Genomic DNA, 16,089 nt, shown 5'->3' with positions numbered 1-16,089 from the left:
ACTAACCAAGGAGAAACACGTGCCCTACTGGGCACAAAAGGCGAGATACGACTTTTATTGATCATGCCCACCGAGGCCAGGGCTGCTCACGAGGAGGTAATGAAAACGTGGAGTTTGGGGACTCAGCCAGTGTCGCTTCCTGACACCGGTGAGCAGCTCACGGGGTCCCTGCAGCCCCGGGCTACACCTCCCGTCCCGGCCAGGCCAGGTCAGGTCCTCCCGTTCCTCCCAGGTCAATGCAGCGAAGCGAGGCGATGTGGCCACCGAGTATCGGGGGCCGCTGTAGAAAAACGCGCTATCTGGGTGCTCGGGGGGTTGAGGGCTTTATGGAAAACGTGTGTTCCCCATGTGCCGAAGGGAAGGAGCCGTTCTGGTCGCAGCTGATTGCCGATCCGGCGGACACCCGTGGGGCAGCCTCCGCCCCGCGGGATGCCGTTTGCTCCGCCAGCCTGTTCCCAGCCCTGCCTTGCACTCCGCTCCACCTGGGCCCGCAGCCCCCGCCGGGCGCCCGGCCAGAAACCGGGTCCCTGCCGCCGTGCAGGGAAAGCCATCCGCTGCCGGCATTCGGCGGTACGGCCGCACAGCCCCGCAGCTGCGCGGGGTCAGCTTCTCCGCTCAGTGCCCGGCGCCTAACACGAGGCTTCCGCGGACACCGCCGCTATCCCCCTCACCACCGAACGCAGCCGCCCTACTGCGGCCGGGGGAGCCCCGCCCGGCCTCGCCCCTCCACGCCACCTTGGGCTACACAGGCTCGGCAAGCCCCGGCGCAGGGACCTCCGCGGCGCTATCTCTTTAAGCGCTCTGACGTCAGCGCTGCGCAGCCATGGCAACGGCCCGTCACGTCGGCTGGGTCCATGAGGGAGGGGGAGGAGCTCCTCCTGCCGCGACTGAGCGCCATGGAGGCGGCGGCTCGGTGACACCCGCGCGGACCGTTACCCGGCGGCGGCGAGCCCGCAGGTATTTCCCTCCCGGGCCGCGGCGGAGCAGAGGATGCCCGCGGGGCCTGGCCACTACTGGCGGAGGGCGAAGCTCTGCCAGGCTGGCAGCAATGGCCGTCCCCCAGGGCTGCTTGAGGGCGGCGGCTGGTTCCGCGGGGCGGCGGGCGGCATTCCACCGCCATGGGGCAGCCTCAGCCGGGTGGAGCGCGGCGACATGGGCGAGCTGCTGGGGGCTGCAGGCTCACTTCCTGCTCAGGCCGCCCCCGCGCCGAGCTCAGTCGCACACAGGGCGGAGGACTGGGGCTGCCGGCGGGCGACGGCCTCTGGGGGCCGGGCGGAAGGTTCCAGCGCCCTTCCCGTCTGGGGCGGCGCTGCTCGGGTTGCGGAGCCGGGGGGCGTGCTGGGCCCCATCGTCCCTCAGCGCGGAGCAGACGGAGCCGCTACGGCGGGAAGCCCTGCCGTGTCGCGTCCTCTGCCGCCCGGGACCACCCGCTGCACCCGGCGGGGCCGCGCCGTAGCGCTACTACCTCCCCGCGCCCGCCGGCCCCCGCCCCTCGCGGGCGGCCCCATCCCGCGGGTGCGAGGGGGGGGAGCATGGGCGGCACCACCACACCGCAGCGCTGGGGGGAGGGGGCGGTGCTCGGTGGGGAGAGCCCCGCCGCAGCGGGAGTGAGCGCTGAGGTTGCCGCGGGTGTCGCCGCCAGCAGCGGTCCCAGGGCGGCTGGGAGCCCCACTGCGGCCCTGCACAGCAGGTAAGGACTCCCCCGACGGAGGTAAAGCCCTGCGCTCTCCACTGGGCTGCTGGCTGGGGCCGCGGGCGGAGGGGGCCTGCCAGGGCGCCGCCCTGAGGATGCGGGCGGGTGAGGGGCGCTGTCCTGCCCCGGGGTTGCGGGCGCCGGGGTCCGTCGGGAGCGGCTGGGCCCAGCGGAGTTGGGCGGCATCGGCGGTTTCTCCTCCCATCCCGTCCGCCACCCCGGAGCGCGGGCATGCCGAGGCGCCGCGCCCAGCCCCCGCGGAGAAGGGTGTTGTCGGGGCAGGGCGAGGTCTCCAGAGCGTCGTGGCCTCGGGGCGAGGGACCCTGGAGGAGGGGGGAGGCGGAAGGGAGGGAGAGGTTCGTCCCCAGCCTGGGCGGTGAGAAGCGGAGCGGACAGTTCCAGCCGCCTGGGGAGCCGGGGGTAGAGAGATCATCTTGGTGCTTCTTCTCGCCTGGGAAGCATCTTGTGCCCGGGGGTCGTCAGGAACAGGCCCGGGGCTGGAGCAGTAGTACCAGCAGTGCCGGTGGCAGGCTGACTTATGCGCCGGGGTGTTTAGAATGCTCCTGCAGCCCCAGCAGTGTCAGGCAGCCCTGCAGTTCGGAGTTGAAAGTCTGTACGGCTGGCAGCAACAGGCAGTTCCCGGGTTTATGGAATATGTAGGGGAACTCTTCTCTTATTTTTTTATTTCGATACCTGTTCAGAACTTTTTTGGGTTTCTGTAAATTTGTATTGTGGCCATATGTGCACCGTGTATTTTGTGACAGGAGTAAATCTGAAGGTACTCTCTGTCTTCAGGAAAAGTGCAAAGTCATTAGATGCTTTTTGTGTCATTCTTCCTAAGTATTGCTGGCTTTCACATCCAAATTTGCATCCCCTCTCCCCCCGAAAAAAGTCTTTTTAATTTTATTTGCACTTCCTGCTGAGGTTATCAGCTTGTTTAATTTTTACTTTGGTTTCTGTTAGAAAATGTGAAAAGCATCCACCTTGTTTATATCTGTCAGACAACAAGTTTAGTTTATGCCGAAATATTATCTGAACTAATGCAAAATAAGCCTTGATCTGTTTCCTCTTGTTAATTGTACAGTTTGGGAATGGGAATGTTGTCTTTTATTAGAATGATTGTTGTAGCGTGGAAAATACATGATTTTCCAGGCTGGTTTTCAGTTCTGAACTAGGAGCGTGGTAAGTCTCAAAGCGAAGTGTGAGTTGAGGAAAAAAATTGCTTAGAGTTTAATTTGATTATATATAATCAATTTCTGAAACATCAGAGTAGTAGCTGTTCTCTGCGAGGTAGAGAGTATTAAGAAAGGAAGGGGGGAAATGGCAAAATGCTCTGGAGACCTTTAAAACTCACCATAAAAGCATTGGGAGAGATGAAAACTTGTCATTTTCAGTCTGGTGAGTTTTATGTGTTCAGTGGAGTTTTGTATTCTAGTTTGGTCTCTGCTTGAAAAATGTTTTGTCCATTTTCTGCTGCCAGTGTGAACTGGGAGCTTGGAGCACTTGCTCTGGGGAAAGGGGTTCCCTAGTCGTAGCTGGGTGCTTTTCCTCTTTGGCCAGTTGTCTGCGCAGGCTCATTCTGATTTGTAGGGGTTGCAGTGCTTCACTTGCAGAGTTCACTGCAAGAACGGTTAATGTGCTTTACACAATTTCATATACTTCCCTAAGCATAAATGGAGGATCCATAGCTTTTTGGCCATTCTTGTTGGGGAGTAGGGGTAATATCGGGGAACATGAGCCTTCAGACTAATTTGAGGGTGCAGAAGAAAACCCAAAGCTGCTCTCTGACTGCTAATAGAAATACTGGAAGTGATGTAAAAGATGACTAATTTGACAATTAAATGACAGATACAGCAGATGTAATTACTGGTTAAAGTTGGGGAAAGTCTGAAGTAATGTTAACAGGAATAATAACTGTATCAACAGATCAAAACAAAACAAACCACATGACAAATCCCGACAATCCTGAAAGTATTTTAGTGGGATGGGAATCTTCAGTGGGTTTTTGCAATGTTTGTTTGTGATTCTTAAGCACAATAGCTGTGGTGAAGTTAATTTGTGCTTCCAAAAAACAAACTGATTTTTATCTTGAAAGAAGGGGGCTAAGAAAAAGAGGGAGATCATACATATGTGAATATGTCTCGCTGTGTGTTTAACATAGCAAAATAGAGGCAATATTGAATTACACATTATTTCCTTGAAATGAGCAGTTTTTACAGTGGGCAGTGTAAAAGAGTTGTATAGATTTAATACTGTGAGAAGCAAGTCTGTAATACCTGTCATCTGTTAATCATGAAAAATTTGAGCAAGTTACAGGGATGCCTTTTTCTGTATCTTGTATTGTTAAACTGGTACAACAAATAGCTGGTGGCTTTCTCTCTTGTTTATCCCTTTCCTGAGTGCTCAAAAAGTTGGTCTTGATTGACCACTCGTGTCATTTGAATCTTAAATAGAAGGTTGTTGACTGCAAATGTAATCTGCTGGATAATGAAAGTTTCAGCTACGTCTTCATGTTGCTTAGTACTAAGATATCTAGTGTTTAATTTGTCCAAGTATTTTAATTTTCCAAACAGTTTCTAAAGAAAAACCTAGCACCTCATTATAAAACCTTGCAAAATTATTCTCGCGTACAGAACTGTGCGTAGTTCACTCCTAGACCATTATGCAACTTTAAGAAATGCCACAAAATTGATGAATGTGAGATTTTGAAGGTGAAGTAAGAAATAAACCCCAAACCCCACAATATTGTAGGTCTTCCTTAGTTACTGTCTTCTCTGCCAGAGTTCTGAATTAAGACTATTGTGTCATTGAAGACAGGGTCATTTGCTTTGTCTTCTTAATGTCAGGAGTCATAAAAGTCTCATCAAACTAGTGAGATCTGAGCTCGATGTGCAGTGCATGCTCAGGGAATGTAAATACCAAGAGACAATGGTAATGCAGTGATTGTGTTCTGTACTTAATACCATCTGAGAATATCAATTCTCAGATTAATGCAGTTACCGTGTGCCTGGAACTTTCTATGTAGAAAATATGCATAGTATTGCTAATCAAGAAATTATTTTTTTTTCAAGTTCCACCAAAATTCTTCTCTCTGATTGGATGCAGACCTGTCACTTACTTCATCTTCTTAAGTGTGTAATTAAATCTAGTTGTTATTGTTTTGTTCTTGTATGAAACCTCTGTGTTTTGCAACTTGGACTTTTGTCATAGAATTTATGTTAAAGATGCTAAACAGAACTAGAGCAAGTGATCACGAAAAATGTGAACATACACTGTTTTCTTAAGGCTGTGGTTTGATGTGATAGTAGGGCAGAAAGCTTAAGGAGCTTTCTAGATAATGTGAGGCAGTGATATACAACACTGCAGCTTTAATTTAAAAAGATCTGTATTGTTTCAGATTGTGTTAACGAGTTCAGCAGTGTGGGAACAATGAAACAGTCCATCTTTGCAGAAAGCCTGAAACAAAAGAGCAAGAGGTGAACTTCTTAAGGTTTTGAATGGATGTCAGCTTGGATGCCATCAGACCCTCGATGTTCTGATTATTATGAATTGCTGTAGTGTGGGAAAGAACCAGAATGAGAACTGAGCTGAAGGTTTATTAAAAACAGAATTAAAACAAGTACAAATGGACATTGGCTAGCAACTAGTTATGCAGTGAAGATAACCTTCATTTCCTTTAAGGTGTCTCAGCTTCTGAAAGTAAATGCTGATACACAATAAAACAAATTCTGATTCAGTTTCTGTACTCTTGCAGTCTGTTGCCTTCTGAAAGGACTTAAACTGGAAAGGAAGGAAAAGGCAGAAGTGCCTGACTGTACATTAGAGTAAAAGACACTTTCAAGTTCCACCTGCTATATAAAATTAGTTGTTTGGAGGCAAAATAGTTTTGCCAATTTGCAGAAACTGTTGTTATCCCCTCCTTATGTTAGATCTCAGACAAGTATTAAACATATGCATTTTCAGCATAAGCCAAGTGTTTCAGTCATTATGAAACCTACTGTTTTGAAACACTAGAAAAGCTGAGTAATATTAAGATTAAAATTAATTTATAAGATTTAAATTTTCAAATGGGAGAGAGGGGACCAAAATAAAACCATCAAATCAATCCCAGGATTTAATGTGGTTCTTAAGTGAGATTGAAGAGCTTGGAGCTGCACTTGCTGACTGGCTTGGCATCTTTGGCAAGAACAAATAACCTCGCTGTCAGCAGTGGGGACTCATGAATCTGTTTGGTTTGTTTTCAAAGTGCAGTTATTAGTTCAGTTGTCAGCATCTCATCTAGCACAGGAAACTCAAGTAGATTCAGGATAACCTGAAAAATTGGTTCTTGTTGGGTTAATTTTTGTCTTAAGTTTTTGCTGCCCTATATATATATATTTTTTTTTACTGTAGTAATTATTTCTAAAATTTAATGCAGTTATGTAAATTTAAATTTACGTACTAAAATGCAGTTTGTGCATTTGTACATCTTTAAAGTCTTAAAGATGTTTATTCATATGTTGTTATAACACGTATTTAAAAGTGCTCTGATAAAAAGAAATATTTGATCTGAGTATTTTTCTGGTGACCCTTTATATCTTGGCTGATCACTAAGTGATTGTTCATGTAAACCAATTTTATCCCAAGCTTGGAAATGGAAGACATGTTCCTTCCTTCAGATTATTGATTTAAATAGAGCTTAGTTGTTACTGAGCTGAAAGAAATACTCAGGTGGCATATATAGATGCTACACTTGTCAAAATCTGATTAACACAGCATGGATTTAAAGACTTGGTATGTATCTAGTGACTCTGATCGGTCTTGGTGATTTGACTTAAAGATTTTGGCAGTGCAATATAATGTCAAGACTCCTAAAAAAATTAATGTATCTGTAGTAGGTTTTGGGTAGATTTGTTCTAGAAAAGCTCTTCTCTCCCCCTCAAATTATAAATTAGGTTTAAACAAATGTATTTATCTCGTGCTGCTATGTCAGAATGCAGACTGGAGTACTTTATGTGTGCATGTTGGTGATGGGAAGGAAAGGAAGTACAAGAGCTCATCAAGTTTTGTAGCAATCTAAGCATTAGGTACAACAGGCAGAGTTAAAAAAATGACACAGCAGTTTCCACGAAAACACTTAAGTCCAGCTGCCTCAAATAAGGATGATAATACCATTTTCCTTCCATTGGATCAGTAGGAAGGACACAGTAGGAATGTTTGGGTGCTCCTAACCATCTTGGGAGAGAAGGGCAGCGGTCCACAGGGAAGGGTTGCAGTATTTTATAGGATGTTAACTGTCCCTTTTAACTCTTAGTGACTGACACTTGAAGGACAAGAACTTCTCCATTGCGGTTGCTCTTTCTAGTAGTTTGAATACAAGGTGTCTAAACAAAAAAAGCGATCTTAAGTATGGATAATGAGGTGGCCAGGAAGTAAAACTAATATTTTGGGCGCTACAAGCACAATCCTAATCTCTTAAAATACACAACAGAAAAGGGGAAACTCCTCTGTTGTCCTAAAAGAGGGAGTTGGATATTTTTATTTTTGTACAGCAGGATAAAAATGTAATACAAGTCCAAAGTAAAAATGCTGTTAGTGAGTGTGTGATGGTGTCAGCACTGTGTTGCTGTTAGGCTTTAGGAAAAAACAGCTAATTGGGAAGGTCAGGTAGCTGGAGACAGGAAGTCATAGAAGCTTTTCCCCCCCCCTCATCTCTTATAGTTTGTTACAAATGCAAATAGATGAGCATCAAAAGCCAAGCATGCACTTTGAAAAGGGATGAAATGAGGAAAATTTACTTTTCTTAATGGTGTTGCTTCAGAGGTTTGAACAGTTTTCTCAATCTCTACAGAAGCCTCGCAGCCCTGAATTGTAGACTTTCGTAGTAACTTTTGACAAGATGACAGCTGAGAGCTTGACATCTTAAGCAAATAGTTAAATTACTTGAGAGTTTCATTGATATGGCTAATGTTTGCCTTTTTGTTGAGACAGATATCATTTTGCTTTACACTTGGCTTAGTAATCTTTCAGACAATTGATGAGAAAAATGCTAAACTAGTAGTATGCATATGCCAAAGGTTAAAAGCCTTACAAGAACAGTGTCAGCTCTTTAGTGAAGGGTAGAAGCAGAGATGATGTGCTTGGCTGGGCTGCTTTTGACCCAGCTCACTTTGACCGAGATACGTAGAAAATATTTACAAGAACAGAAGTTTCAGTGGGTTGGAAATATAACCTTCAGCAAAGCAGGTTGTGGAGCCACAGGCTCTCTTGTGGCCGCAGTGCCTGGCAGATACATTCCTGTCTATAACCTGAGGCTTTGTCTCTGCAGGAGAATTTTGCTATTTATAACCCAGTGAGTGTCACATTTTCATAGAAAAGTTATTGTATTAAAAAAAAAATAAATCCCAAAGTGACACATTAGAGAAGACTGCTTCTAGTGGGAATATGTAATTATTTCCTTCAGCATGTTCTTTTCCATCCTTTTATTCTGGAAACCTTATCTAGGGTAATTCTCTTTCCAATAGCCAGGTAGGTAATTTCTGGCTTTTGGGCACTTACAGTCTGTATACAGTTCATGTGACCTGAATGTCTTTTTATTCTTTTTGGGCTGTGAACTCTACAAATATATTTGGATTTTAATGCATTGTAAAGGTGTGAAAAATAATGAATCACAAGTTTAATTTACAACTCCTTTTAAATAGCGCCAGCTTTATCTAGATAGGCTTTTTTATGAGAGGTTTTTGTGTTCTTTTTTGTCTAGATATAGTCAGTAAGCTTAAGATATTCCTACTGTGAAGACAGCCTTGATTTTGAGAAGCCTGCAAGTATGAACATAGAAACACAGTGGTACATCCTGCTTCAATATAACATCTTTCTTAAATACTTCTCAAATACTTTTTTTTTAGTAGGTAGCCATTTGAAAACTGGCAATACTGCATGAGAAACATCAAAAGCAATTCAAAAGAGTATGGATCAGATACATCTCATCAGAAGTGGTATCTGAGGTAGTTACACAGCCTGTGTACTCTTAATCCTGTACTTGGGTTAGTAGGAGTGAAAAACAGTACTTGGGGTTCTCACTTTCTACTCTTGAGATTTCTAATTCAGTGTCCCTCTGTAAAGTGAGGTTGCTGATAATTTTTTTTCACAGACCTATGGTAGTATGCATCTCAAAGAAGAAGAGAAGAGAGAGAAACTTACTAAAGCAGATTTAACTCCAGTCTGGAAGAAGACTTGATTTTTGTGGCTTAGAATCACAAATAATTGACCAGAAATGCATTGTGAATCAAAAGCAAAATTAAAATTAGGCCTGAGGGTAATAGTTTTATCTGATCTTTGGATAATTAGTATAAAAAACCAAATGTTTTTATTTCCTTGTTTTCTTATGAAAGAGTACAGCTGTATGCTAAATGTTACAGCTGCATGATTATGTGAACTGCATAATGCCTTGCTGTAACTTTGGTACCAAGGGAGTGTGTGTGTGGTGCTGAATGGTGAGGAGGAGGGAAGGGTGCTGAAGACTGTGTATAGATCAAATGCATTTTTTTTCCCCCAAGCTGGTGAAACATTAGAAAGGGTGCAATGTGTGTATAACTGGTACTGCTGGGGTCTCTTCTCCTGAAATGTGTAAGAATGCTCCACTTCGAAAAACTGTCAGTCAGGAATTATTTCAGTCAAGCGAATAGTCATCTCAGTTGAATTGAGGCACTTGTCCTTTAGAAGGTATTAATGTTTCTTAATGTGTGTCTTCTCCACTGACTTTAAACTTGCTTTTTTCTGTGTACTTCATGCCTTTTATGCAAACCATTCAGTCTTCACACTGTCAGAAAACAGGAGGCTGCTTAAGCAATCTTTTATGCATGTAGGTGCCAGACCAGATTTTGTATGCATAACACTGCTTGGCCCTACAAGATGCAAGGGTACTCTGCCACTGCAGTAAATATCAATGTGTTAGACCCTTAGGAAATTCCAAAATCAAACTTGTTTAGGGATGGATTTAAATGTAAGTGGTCTTTCAAGATGACTTTGAATTGTCCCTCTATGCTTTTCATAGGAAAACTTCTTAGAATAGCTTCTGGGTATAGCTGGGTATTTGAAGAGAAAAATAACAGTATGTTAGCTCGCTCTATGTGTCTACCTGTAAGTCCCCAAGGAAAAAAAATGGACTGGAACCATCTCTGTCTTGTTACTTGGAGTTGTATCTTTTTTGCTTAATTAAGCTTTCTTGTCACTTCTTAACATGTTTTGAATTGTAAAACCAGTAATAAGTTGTTCAGTGATGGACTGTCCTGTGGTCAGTGATCCAAATTTTCACTGGAGAATTATCGTTACAGTCACTAAAGACAACACAATTTAAATTTCACAGGAAGTTCTGTTTGCAGGGAGTGTGATAAAAATAAACCTGTGCTTGCACACCAAAATATTTTGACCTGGAAATGAACAGAATGAATATAAGATGTGAGAATGTTACTTTTGGACTGTGAAATATTCATGACTTTTAAAATTCCTTGCTTCCTGTGTTTTTTTCAGTCTTGTGCTTGACACTGAATTTCTTGGGTTTTTCTTAGAATCTAGTGTGTGGGCAAAGAAGAGTAGGGGCTTTCTGTGCATGTTTTATGAATGTACTTGTCTGCGCTTTAGAAATAAACTCAGATATCTCTAAGCACCAAACACTCGTCTAGTGAGCTGTCAACTTACTGTATAAAAAAAAGTCTAAAGTCACTGATCATTTTTCCTAGTAAACTTTATAGAATTCTTTCACTCATCATTTCAAAGCAGTGATTTTCTTTGTCTGTTTTGTAACTGCTGTTAAGAAGGTCGATATTTATTGGTCTGTTTTGTCTTCCATGGAAACCATAGTCAAACCAGTCATCAGACAGAGATGTGTTGTGATCTGTTAAGACTGGTTGTGGTGAGGGTTTACTCTCTGTTTGGCAAGCTGTGTGCACAGTGGCAGCAGCACTGATAAAGTGGCGCTGGCTTCTAAACCCAGCTGCACTCCTGCAAGGTGCCCCTGCTTTCCTCTGTTAGTGAAAAACACTAAAGGTTGTTACTTACCATACTGAATTTTGAAGGTGAACACAGATATTTGCATTCGTCTGACTGAAATTACTTCTCTTAGTAACTCTAAATAGTTATTGCAGGTAATACAAACATTTTTGTGTGGCAGGCTTTATTTCAAAGTTGTATTAAAATCACAAACTAAATAGCTATGTGTGTATAAATGGCACATACTACTTTATGATGTGTAGAGAGGTATGAGGTGTTTTGCGGAGGAAGGGAGGAACAATATTGTTGGCTTGAAACTGCTTCTGCCACACAGTTTGTGGGTGGGGTTGTATTTGTGATGTAACTGTATGGGGCATGTTGGCACACGAAGCAAGACTCTATTCATATCCCACTGATCTCTTGTTTGCTTGTGGGTCTCTTCTGCAACCTCTCCTTTCTAGCCGTACATGGAATTTTAGGCACATACATTCATCAGTTCCTTAAAATTGGGGATGGTATCTGTTAGAGAAATGGGTGTTTGAGTAAGTTCTCTTAATATCCTTCCTCTCGAGAGGCGTTGGTTGATTATTTCCTGTTTTTGTACCAAAGCTATAATGGAGACATATCACTTTAAAACACTTCCAAAATGTGCAGAAGTGCAACAATAGCGCTGACCTCAGCGAATGAGGTCACACCCAGGCTGCTTCCTGTTTTCTTCTTGGGGAGACCAGAGGCTCTGAATACAGGAGAACCCTTCCATATATGTGCCCTGGGGGCTCAGAAATCGGAGTGACAATTAATTCTCTCTTACAAAATGAAAATTTAAAATTCTTAAGAAGAAGATTTAGTTAGGATTTCTGATCTTATATTTTAAATTGTAACAATTTTCTTAAAAAAATTACTGTTATTCTCTTTCTTTACTAAATGTCTGTGTTCTGCAACATAAATACACTCCTCAAAAGTATACGTAAAAGAAACAGCAAGGAAGGAGATGCACTGGCAAGGTTTGAGAGGAGAGAAAGAAAGAGCAGGATACACAATGGCACAATTAGAACCCTTATATACTGTTATTCCAATTTATGCCTCTCTGTTCAGTTTTAAGTATTAGTTGACCAGTATAAAAGCTCCTTGCTTTGTTGTCTTTATTTATTGATGCAGTACAGCTACACATCAGAACAAAGATTCTTGGGAAAATAAATAGCTTGTAAGGTCTGTGACAAAGGGAGGAGAGACAACTTAGGGCCAAGGTACAGGGGGGAAACAAAGGCATTGTGTTTAATTTTCTTGTGTGGAGAGCTGAGTGCGTGTGTGTGTGGTCTTCAAACAGCTCTGCTAGTAAATATATTGCGTAAAATTCCAACTGAAATACTGTTTATATATGAAGGTATGTAACTCCAGCATAGCATTAATGCATTTATTTCAAGTGGCTGTTGTGCAGGCAGCAATTCCACTTTATGCAAGGCTTTGTCCACTGTGTCAGAGTTTGTAGATTTTGAACTGTTCTTGAATATTGTGAAACCGTTTCCTTCAGGCTGTGAGATATAAAACCTCTTTCATGGTTTTTCTTCTCTAGTCATGACTCTGAGAAGACATAAACGAGCGAGAAAAGTTGTTGAAGTCTTGGTTAATGTCACTAAATAAGAAAAAATGTTTTATCAAAGTTTTCTTTGGCACATCATGAACATAGAAAGTATTTGGTTTGTGTATTCTGCTGGAGATCAGCTTCAGAGCCTGAATCCCATTGTCCACCACTGTTGAGACAGCAAAGCCTGTAGACACTGTCAGCAGTTACTTAAGACAATCAGGTAACGTTACACAGGTGACTTCAGCATATTAAGGTTTTGTGGACTGAAGCCTGAATGTGAGTTACAATATAGCCCACTTGAGAGGTATCTGGAGTATGACATGGTGTCATCTTCCTGTAATCAGTAAAGCCTTATAGTTCCTTATGTTTACTCAACCTGTGTGATCACTAGTAGGAGTGAAACCACTTCTTACTTTCTGCTGCTGTGTGTTGATCACTTGGGAGATGTTAGTACTTATATGAGTCAAAAAGCTGAGGTTGATACGTATAGGTAAACAGTTCTAAAGGACTGATTATTTTTTTTTTTAATACAAAATGAAATTCTTGACTAAATAGTTCTTAATCCGTAGCTCTGAATAATCCAGACAGGCAGACTATTTTTTCTGCAGTCCCTTTAATCTATATGTATTTGGCACAAAACCAGTAATGCTTTGTTGTGGGGAGGGTATATTGAGACTTATCTAGTAATTGGTTTTGCTTTTTTGCTCTTGCCTATATGGTGATTTTTACATGGGAATAAGCTGGGCTTCCTGAGGCAAGTGCAAATGCCTCCCCCCCCCCCCCCCTTTTTTCTTTTTAATATATTTTTTTTTAAAGAAACGAGATTTCTTAGCATCTTAGTTTGTAAACTGTAATCTTATCTGAGACAGAAATAGCTCTGCTTCGCAGAACTAAAGGTTCCCATCACTACAAGCCTGACTATTCTGCTTTGAGTGACCTGCAAATATCAGACTAGGTTCCCATCACTACAAACCTGACTGTTTTGCTTTGAGTAACCTGCAAATATCAGCCTGTTTCCTGGCTTTCCAGAGCTGTGTTGGCTCTCGGTCCCTGTACCAGCCTTCTGCTCAGTGCTGTGGGGTCAGCAGGTCCCTGCCTGATGAACTCCTGCATCCCAGCTTGTGTAGGCACTGTGTCCTGCTCTGCTGCCGGACAGGGTATCACAGAGGTCCTGGGCTCAGTGAATCTTCTTACAGTGTGTCCTCAAGTGCATTTGGAGTGATTTTTTTTTTGTTGTTTTTTTGTTTTTTCCAGAGAAAAGAAATTTGCTCCAACATTTGCAGTCCACAGGTTGCAGCGAAAGTACTTTGGAGACAAGAACCTGTGGTAATTTGTCACTGCCTGCTTGTATAATGAAGAATTAAACTCTTAGCAAATTATGTTGCTACTGAATCAGGCATAGCGTAAGGGGTAATTTATATGTGGAGCACTCAAGCCTTCCAGTGGCTTTCTTGACACTAGATAGCTGTGGAATCTGACTTAGTTAATTATTTTGCCTTGGGAGGCACTTTATTTTGGTATCAGTAAATTCACTTGTACAAGTCCGCTGAGGAAAAATTGCACTGAGGTACAGTTCAACCTACAAATGATATTACTTTTATGAAGTCAGAGATGTGCTGCCTTGGTTACACAATAGTTATTGCTGACAATGAGCTCCCATGTTGTTGCTTCTGATGGGAAGCATCTCGTGTCCTTGACCCCATTTCCTAATCATTTGGGTGTCCTGCAGTGGTACACCCTCTGGCTACCAGTGGTATTAAAAAGTTCTTCCTCTTCCTGTTGCTCATCCCCTTGAGGCCTTTTTGCCATAGCAGATTATATTATTCGTAGTACATCTTGCACATCATCAATTGCATTTGGAGAGAAGCATCTGGTGGCTTCATCAGGGTTTCTACCTGTGAATGCTGAAAAGCAGATGCCGCTAGTATTCCGCATCTAAGGTAACTAGTATTTTTTCTCTGACTAAATGTTTATTAAAAATATTAATAAGTCAGGGAGATAGACATTACATTAACCCCAGTCTCCTCAGGTGGTAGGAGGCATCCTGGCTGCCCATAGAAGTGCAAGAGGTGATGGCCTTGCTGTGATCACAGCTGAGTATGACACAACTGGGCTCCTGGGGAAGTTCATGTTCAGAATAAAGAATTTTCTAGGCTGTGGAGCAATGCTTCTTCCTGGCTGTAGTATTTGCTCTTTCTGGAGGGGAGAATAGACAGGTTAATAGGCCTTTATAATGTAGTACAGGTTGGAGGTGAATCCATAAGCCCCACAAAAGCAGTCCCAGCACTTAATCAGGTAAGAAACAAGAGGGTTTTTTATCTGATGACTGGTAGCATTGGGAAATAGCACACTTCAAGGTTGTGGTGATGACCGGCTTCTCCTCATTGAGGGCATGTTTATAGGGTGCAGCCTCTGCTTTACCATTGCTGCCAGCTGTCTCAGTTGTGTGTTCCTGCTCTGCTTTACTGGTCACCTCACTGATACACTTAACTAGAAACAGTATTACAGCAAGTGTCTACCTCACTGATACATTTAACTAGAAACAATATTACAGCAAATGTCTCCATCTTGACTGTGGCTTCCTCTCTTTAACCACATCACTGTAGCATTAGAAGCACTGAAACAGGCACAGACGTGTCTGTGTACGCAAGTTCCAAGCCAAGTGCTTGTCTTCTTGGATTGCTGTCGTATGGAATCGGCAAGGTAGTCTGACATGAAGAGTTCAGAGATGCTGCTTGCAAAGTTACTGTGAATCAGAAAAGGCATCCATTAGAGTTTTCTCCCTACCCACTCCGTTTCTATGATTTTCTTTGGGTACCTCACAATAGTGCTTAAAAAATATATGGAAGCAGTTTGCTCATGGTTCTGCTAAATACATAATGGTGGATGATCATCTGAACACACAAGCAGTAGCACTGGGAGCTGCAGACAGCCAATATAGAAGAGAGCATTGGCTAGACTTCAATTTAATAGTTAAACTGTGCACTTAGTTTGTTTACTGTGTTTGTTTACACTATCCCAGTGTTTATATATAGCTTAATAATATCTGAGAGTTTGCTGTTCAGCTGCTGTGTACTGGAAAGGGACTTTAATGCTTTAAAGCTAAAATAATTTAGTTCTAAAGTGAATCTAGATCTTGTAAAAATATGTACTGGCTTGGAGGCCATTATGCTCATTGTGGTATAGCTTGACCTTGAACCACTGATAATGTTTCTGCTAAGCAGTAATGCCAATGACCTTGCAAATTTAGAACATACTGATGTTGTTAGGACTTTTCAACTACAAAAAGAATTCTTTCAAAAAAGTATGCAAGATCATTATCCTTTAATTTGCTTTTAAAATTTGCTTAGGAGTTGATTTTTACGCTAAAGGTGGGTGGATGGGAAGGGCTTCTGGAGCTGGATTTTGTCCGTGTAGGAACTTGTACAGATATAACAGAATTTGAAGATGTTAAGCTTAACAGCTGTTTAGCTGCTGGTGGTTCTTGATACAGAAATGGCATTAATGATGAACAGTACTGCCATGAATGACAAGGTCATTAAGACTGACTTTGTATACAACTGAAGTGCAGTATGGTCATTGGTGGTCTTTGAGTGCCAGTGCAGTGTTACAGCTAATTTTCTAATATGCTTGCATTTTTACGTAGCAATAAGAAAATGCCCTGACTTCAGGTAGTTGTGAAGAGCCGTGTGTGCTTCCATTTGAATAGTAATGGAACTTTCTTTATGGTCAGTTCCTCTCTGTGTTGATGTTACTGTTTACAGAGCACTGTGAAGTGTGTGGCACATCACAGGGCAGAAGCTGACTTCCCTTCTCAGAAAATCAGAGATACATCAACTTCTGT

At 43.0% G+C, this 16,089-nt stretch overlaps 1 protein-coding gene across 1 annotated transcript in view; it reads left to right on the top strand.

Moving 5' to 3' along the window:
* The first annotated feature begins 831 nt into the window (after positions 1-831).
* The window catches only part of GNB4 (G protein subunit beta 4), a 33,059-nt gene continuing 17,801 nt past the window's right edge, over positions 832-16,089 (top strand). Inside the window, exon 1 of the mRNA XM_062602916.1 lies at positions 832-957. The gene's annotated coding sequence lies outside the window, so the exon portion shown is untranslated. The remainder of the gene's footprint in view (positions 958-16,089) is intronic.

Source organism: Pezoporus occidentalis, unplaced genomic scaffold (genome assembly GCF_034315485.1).
Source record: "Pezoporus occidentalis ecotype Australia unplaced genomic scaffold, CSIRO_AGI_Poc_V1 ctg8, whole genome shotgun sequence".
NCBI lineage: Eukaryota > Metazoa > Chordata > Aves > Psittaciformes > Psittacidae > Pezoporus > Pezoporus occidentalis.
The sequence above is the reverse complement of the archived record's forward strand: the minus strand, read 5'-3'. Positions and strand labels throughout refer to the sequence as shown.